This window comes from Chelonoidis abingdonii, chromosome 5 (assembly GCF_003597395.2).
Source record: "Chelonoidis abingdonii isolate Lonesome George chromosome 5, CheloAbing_2.0, whole genome shotgun sequence".
NCBI classification, from domain to species: Eukaryota; Metazoa; Chordata; order Testudines; family Testudinidae; genus Chelonoidis; species Chelonoidis abingdonii.
The window spans coordinates 38,001,458-38,008,941 of NC_133773.1; the positions used below are offsets into that span (position 1 = coordinate 38,001,458).

A 7,484-nucleotide genomic window follows, 5' to 3' on the forward strand; every position below is an offset into this window, starting at 1 on the left:
GACTGTTGACCTATGTAACAATGTTATATTCAGTGGTTCTCTCTTATTTGTAACTAATTCTGCTATAACGAATAAACAGGTGAGAGCAAGGTTACTGAAAGAAATGGACTTGACTTTAAAAGAATCTTAGGTGTTTGCAGGATAGTGAAAACAATGCTTCTGAAACAAAAGAGTCAACAAGCAATGAAAGAACAGAAGTACATCTAATTAAGATTTCCTACCAAAGCGTAAAGACAAAATTTCAAGGCAGAGACTAGATTTTTTTTTTTTTTGCAATAAGTGTGGAAGCAATCACAACACAAAGATGTCCAGAACAAAGGACGTGGTATCACAACTGCTATAAAAGCAATTATTTTGCAAAAGTTTTGCTGCGCTCAACACAAACCACAAAGAAAAAAAAGACAAAAGCAAAATTAAAAAAGTGACTTCCGTGGAACTATTCACATTATTAAAGTTACTCATGTGTTCAAGGCCCCAATTCAGCAGAGCTCTTGGGTATGTACTTGGGTTTAAGCATGTGTCTAGGTGATTGTTGAATTAGAGCATGCATCACCATTTTTACTGTTTGTATATATTATTTGTTTTTACCAGTTTATGACAGTTGCTTCTTTGTGTTTTCTTAGCATTTAAAAATATCAGTTTTACACTTAAATTTCCACTATGGTTTGATGATTTGATTTATTGTGCCATTAAATACAGAAATAAAAAGGTCCAATTTTGATCCCTTGTAGTCAATGAAAATTTGGCCATTGACTTTAACAGGAACATGATCTTGCCACAAATGTGCTAAACTCAACATTTTTTTTATTTAATTTACTCTCCTTTACTGTTTGATTCCTTTTAGCGTTACCTTTTGCAATAAATGTTTCCGAACACTGTCTCCCAAGCTACATGCATAACTCCTCTTTAGCTTTAGGCTTCAACAGTTCAGCTACCCATACACAGAAAGCCTAATGTTCCTTGTCAGTTTACATAAATTCAATAGTTGTTCCACCGAAATTCTGTAGTGATTGTTGCAGTCACTGTATTCAGATTATGTACATGAATGCTTAAAATTAATAGCAGTTTAATTCACTTTCTATAAACAAAGTTTCAGTTTCATAACCAAAAATATGCAATAAACAAAGTAGCTTCCTGACAAAAATAGGGGACTATGATCACTTGTATATTTCTTTAAATAATTTAACTATCCTAAATAACTAAAACAAACATTTAAACCAGCAAGTAACTACTACATTGTCAATTTAGGCTCCTTTGTTCTGTGAGCACTTTCAATTCAAAATACGTGTTCAAGTAATTTCCCTTAACAAAATAGTTTCCTTTACAACTGTCCAGAATAATAAAGGATTTGAGCCCTCTTAACTCATACTGTATAAACTCTGAGGGGAAAATGTTATTGCATACTGAAAATCATTATGACGACTCCAGCCAAGACAGAAAAAGAAAAAAAAAAAAAAAAGCACTAGTACAGCTAGCATATCAACGCCTGTTAAAAAATAATGAAGAACTTGTCTGTTTTTGTAGATACTTACCAGTTTCTCAATGAAAAGGAAGTGGAGCTCATGGAATCTTTCCTGCAAATGTCTTGGTAACGAAGTGGAGTTCTGGAGCTTGCTTCAAAGCCTATAGCAGTCAATGGAAGATGTTCTGTTTATTTCAACTGGTTTTGAATCATGGCCTTAGTAGCAGACAACTTCTTTTTCAGTCAGTACCAAAACCATCCTGCAGCCTCTTGTTAGGGGTCACCATATTGCTGGAGGGAGCAAGGCTGCCCAGAGGATTCAGGGGGCCTGGGGCAAAGCAATTTCGGGGGTCCCTTCCATAAAAAAAAGTTGCAATACTATATTTTTTACATTTCCAAATACATGATACTAACCAGTGAAATACATTCAAAAATTAATTTTTAATAATTTGAAAATACACAAAAATACATTATTTTAAAACATTAAATGCTTTAATAGTATCTATACATTTGCAATTACATAATAGGCTGTTGCTGGGTGATGATGATGGTTGGTGCCAATGGGCTGTCACTGTCTGGGGGTGGTGCTGCTGTTGCCCGGGGCTGAGTGGGGAGCTGGGCTCTGGGTTGAGAGGTGCCTGGTTCACAGGGGCTGGGCTCAGAGCTGGGGGGTCAGGGCTGTGGGGAGGGGTCAGGGGGGTGTCTGGCTCAGAGGGGCTGGGCTTGGAGCTGGGGGTCAGGGGATTGTCCAGCTCAGAGGGGCTGGCCTTGGAGCTGGGGTTCGAGGCTTGTCCGGCTCGGAGCTGGGGGTCAATGCTGTGGCAGGGGGGAAATCAGGGGGGTGCCTGGCTCAGAGGGGCTGGGTTTCAGAGCTGGGGGTCAGGGCTGTGGGGTGGGGTCAGGGGGATGTACGGCTCAGAGGTGCTGAGCTCAGAGTTGAGGGTCAGGGCTGGGGGGGTCATGGGGGTGTCCGGCTCAGAGGGGCTGGGCTCGGAGTAGGGGGTCAGGGAAGTGTCTGGCTCAGAGAGGCTTACCATGCTGCTTACTCCTGCCTCTCCTGCAGCCTCAGCACGCTGCATCCAGAAGCAGCCCTGGGCAGAGCTAAAGCGGCGTGGCTCCACAAGACTTGAGCTCCCGCCACTTGGCTGCAGCCCTGCCCCCTTACCATGCGGCTCCGAGTGGGAGGAGATCAGGCCCCAGCGGAGCCACACTGCTTTAGCTCTGTCCAGGGGCGCTCCTGGACACGGCGTGCTGAGGTGCCAGGGGATGGGGGAAGGTGGAGGCGGGGGGCGACCCCTCTGATATTCTCACGGAGGCCCCTGCATGGCCCGGGGCCCATGGAAAATTGCCCCACTTGTCCCCCCTGGGAAGCCCTGGGATGGAGCACCATGTGCTCTTGCAGATAAGATGAATAACTGAGATTCTGCTCATACCATAGCCATGTAACAGAAGATTCCATAACACTCTTTGAAAAGCTAGAGGGTTCTAAGCTTAAAATCCTGACCATGTTCCTATATGGGTAATTACATACCACTACCTAACAGTTCCCTAGTAGTTTCAATTGGATATGCCTTTCCTATTTCAAATTATTTCACACTGTGAATCACCTCACCCCTTTCATAGGCCATCTCTCCTTCCAACACAGTGCCAGTCCTGATCCCACACCTTCCCTATGGCAGCCACAGGACTTAAGGAGAAAGATGAGAATAAACTTGCCTTCTGTGATGGCTGTGGTTGGTTATTTCCTTTTTAAAAACAAACAAAAAAAAAGTGCTGTTTATTTCTTCTGCCTGGGACATTTCGTTTATGTATGTAAAATCTCCCCTCATTGCCTCCAATTCCTGCTGTACTAAGGCACTTTGGAGTTGGGCTCTGCCTTCCTATGTGCTTACCAACCCCCCCATTTTGAACTGAAATAGCCAGCTGTGGGTAATGAATAGTATTCCCTCAATGAGTTTGATATGCCATGCCCATGTTCACCATTTGCCATGCCCATTTTTTCTACCTCTCTCAAAGTCATAGTGATATAGGCTTCAGGTAACAATAATCACCACCACTATCTTTTCTACTGCATTTTGTCTACTATGCGGTATGTGTTTCTATTCTCACAGAGCAGCCATGTACTTTCAGTCTGACTTATTTTAGATACAGGAAAACAAAACAACAACATGAGCAAAAATAAAAGTCTCCATGTGAGAGAGTAAACTCTGTGTTTCTTCTGTATATGTTGTAACAACTCTGCAAACAAAATGGCTGCTGTTCCTGCTCCTGCTAGGGTTCTTAGACATGTAAAAAATGTAGCACTCAATAAATAAGAGCATCACAATTCCATAGCTATATACACTGCAATTCAATGTCTATCTAATTTTTATCTCTGTGCGTTTTTCAGCCTTACCTTTGTTTAATGGCGGGTTCCCACAGTAGCACTGCCTATTTCCTTTCTGCTGAGTTTGTTCTCCTGCATCCTTTCCTCTTCCATGTCTTCCTACATTTTCTCTCTCCTTCAATTTTTCCTTTCCCCCTATCTTCTTGCTTTTCTGACTTCATCAGCAGGAAAGTACTGACTATCTCTTGGCAAATAGTGAGAAAAAAAATCATGAATATTTTGGTGATTTCTATATAAAATTTCACTTTGGGTTCTTTTGCATCCCTTTTTATTCATTTTTCATGAACATGCTTGTGATCAGTTTTGTTCATGATACAGAGTTATTTCAGGCCCTATGGGAAGTTTCCTCAGTGAAAATACTGTATTTTTTCCTGGCAGAAGTAGTTTATAAAGGTTAAGTCATCCAATCAGGAAACAGAAACTGTACCATATGATCTGTGTGACCAATCCCACAGTTCAGCTCTAAGATCAAAAGCATTATGTATTTACTCTCAAGGGAATTCATAGAATATCAGGGTTGGAAGGGACCTCAGAAGGTCATCTAGTCCAACCCCCTGCTCAAAGCACGACCAATCCCCAGGCAGATTTTTGTCCCAAATCTCCCCCTCAAAGATTGAACTCACAACCCTGGGTTTAGCAGGCTAATGTTCAAACCACTGAGCTATCCCTCTGCAGCAAACAGTTTGTGAGCAATCTGTAGGCCAGGGGTCGGCAACCTCTGGCACATGGCTCGCCAGGGTAAGCACCCTGGCGGTCTGGGCCAGTTTGTTTACCTCCTGGGTCAGCAGGTTCGGCGGATCGTGGCTCCCACTGGCTGCAGTTCACCGTCCCAGGCCAATGGGGGTGGTGGGAAGCCGCGGCCAGCACATCCCTTGCCCGTCCCGCTTCCTGCCACTCCCATTGCCCTGGGACTGCGAACCGCGGCCAGTAGGAGCCACGGTCTGCCGAACCTGCCGATGCGGCAGGTAAACAAACTGGCCCGGCCCGCCAGGGCACTTACCCTGGCAAGCCATGTGCCAGAGGTTGCCGACCCCTGCTGTAGGCTGATACATAAAAACACATGAACAATTTAATAACAAGCACATTCCTTATATTCAGTTTATTCACAAACAATTTGCAAAAAGTAAAGTGGTTAAATTCACCAAATGAATGCTGTTAATTGCTTGTGTGGATTCTTTTCAGTCACCTACTGGCCCCATACAGAAATGTTAGAAAATTACCTGTTTAATTGAAAGCACCATATAAACATATGAATTTCCTGGTTTCCACTATTTCTGGAAGACAGTCAAAAATGTAGTGTTTTTAGTTTATCTTGAAAGTATTTTGTAAACGATATCCCCTTCTCTACAAATCAGTGTTGTTGCACTTGCCTACAATCAGCTCACTATGTCACTGTAGGCAGCTCAATAAAGACCTTTGTACGATGTAGGCAGCTGCAGTCAACAAAGCTAACAAGATACGAGGAGACATAGAAACCGGATAGTGAATAAAACAGAGAATATTATACCTTTACCTAAATTAGTGGTACAGCCTCATCTGGAAGAAGTGTGTGTGCAGTACTGGTCTCCCCATCTCAAAAAGTATACTGTAAAACTAGCAGAAGTTCAGAGAAGAGCAAAAATGATTAAGGGCCTAGGAAAAACTCTCATAAAAAGGGAGATTGAAAAGGTTGGGATTGTTTACCTCAGAAAGGAGGCAAATACCTCATAAAAGTATATACAGTAATGAATGGTCTAGAGCAGGGGTTCTCACAGCAAATTTTTGGGTGGCCTCAGAGTGCAGCCACCACCTCTTGCTTGTGGTTTTACTGACAATTTTTCCTAAAATACTTATCTTTATGAAAAACAAAATAAAAATGCACATATACATGTCCAAATCATTGTAATTTATGTATGTAGGGTTTTTACAGACTCAGTAATAAAAATAATTTACATTTGTCGCTATTCTTTATTGGACCTAAACAGAATAGAAACACAAATAAGGCACTTTGCATGTTACTGACTTTTGTTGTTGTTTCTTTTGCTTTTTTGCTTGTGCTTTTTTTTTTCCTAAGACTTGCTAGCTGGTAAGTCTTCTGCTGTGGAACATGATATTTGTAAGTTTGTTAATATCACTTTTCACAGCAGACTTACTTGGCCCCGGCAAGCCATGGAACAAATTAAGCCCTGGATGGGGAGGTGGGCAGGAGGGCAGCAGAGCCCAGGGATGATGGTGCGGGTGGTGAGCCTGGGGCCGGATCCTGGAACCAGAGCCTGCTACTCTCTGGATGGAGCCCGAAGCCCTGTGGCCAGAGCCTGTCTCCCCTACTTCCAGAAATGTGGGGAATTCACCAGCTGCCTGCACCTCCAGTGTTCATGTCTCCAGAGGGGGGCAGGGCTGCTGGCGGCCCTGTGAGAGGGGCCACTGCTTTCTACCCCCACCACAGCCCAGGAGGCTGTGGCCCCAAGAAAAGGTCCTGGTGGTCGCATGAGAAATACTGGCAGAGAAGGTAGATTGGGAACATCCCAATTTCACAACAGCAGCAACAAGGAGATATTTGATTATATTAAAAGGTGGAAAATTCAATATTTCATACAACATGTAATTGAACTATGGAATTAATTGCCACAGGAAGTAATTGAGGCTAAAAACTTAGCACGATTTAAAAAGGGATTGGACATTTCTATAGATATCAAGAATATCCCGTTTTCATAATCAATGATAGCAAACATTTTGGAAAGGATATTAAATTTCATGCTTCAATGTTTAAGACAATCTTTAACTATAAGACCCATAATGTGGGGGCATATTATCCTACATCTGCCTACTGTGGAGTTGTTAGAACCAACCCTGAAGCATCTTCTATGGCCAGTGCCAGAGACTAGCTTCTGGAGTAGGTGGACCTACAGATTCTGTATGGCAATCCCTATGAACAGTAGCTAGTGGCCTAGGCCAAGAATAAAAATAATAGTATTGTTTATTTTACAATCTATCAGATACATTTAGGTATATTCCTTGTCATGCCTGGCTCAGTTATATGTAACAGAAAGGAATACTTGTAAATAGCATAAATTGAATAGCTATTAAAACACCATTACACAGATAAAAGATTTTGTAATTAATTTATTATTGTTGTTGTTATTGTTATAGTAAGAACCTAATGAGAAAACAAAATTACTGCTGCCAGTACAAAGTGTACTTTTTAAATGAGATTCCATATGCATGCAGAGGCTGTCATGAATGAGAAAATACATTTTCTTTGAGTATCATAGCCCTTACGGAAAACCCTTAATGTTTTTGTCTTTGCAAGTTCCATTGAATCTATTATATTGATGTGTGTCATAAACAGATAGTTAAGGGTTAATGCCTCTTTTACCTGTAAAGGGTTAAGAAGCTCAGTGAACCTGGCTGACACCTGACCAGAGGACCAATAAGGGGACAAGATACTTTCAAATCTTGGTGGAGGGAAGTCTTTGTTTTGTGCTCTTTTTTTGGGGTGTTGTTCGCTCTTGGGACTAAGAGGGACCAGACATCAATCCAGGCTCTCCAAATCTTTCTGAATCAGTTTTTCATGTTTCAAAATTGTAAGTAATAGCCAGGCAAGGTGGATTAGTCTTAATTTTGTTTTCTCAACCTGTAAATGTCCTTTTTTTTTTG

At 42.0% G+C, this 7,484-nt stretch overlaps 1 long non-coding RNA gene across 1 annotated transcript in view; it reads right to left on the minus strand.

Moving 5' to 3' along the window:
• Positions 1 to 3,882: 3,882 nt before the first annotated feature.
• The window catches only part of LOC142046930 (uncharacterized), a 16,360-nt gene continuing 12,758 nt past the window's right edge, over positions 3,883 to 7,484 (minus strand). Inside the window, exon 3 of the long non-coding RNA XR_012656030.1 lies at positions 3,883 to 4,032. This is a non-coding gene — a long non-coding RNA (uncharacterized LOC142046930). The remainder of the gene's footprint in view (positions 4,033 to 7,484) is intronic.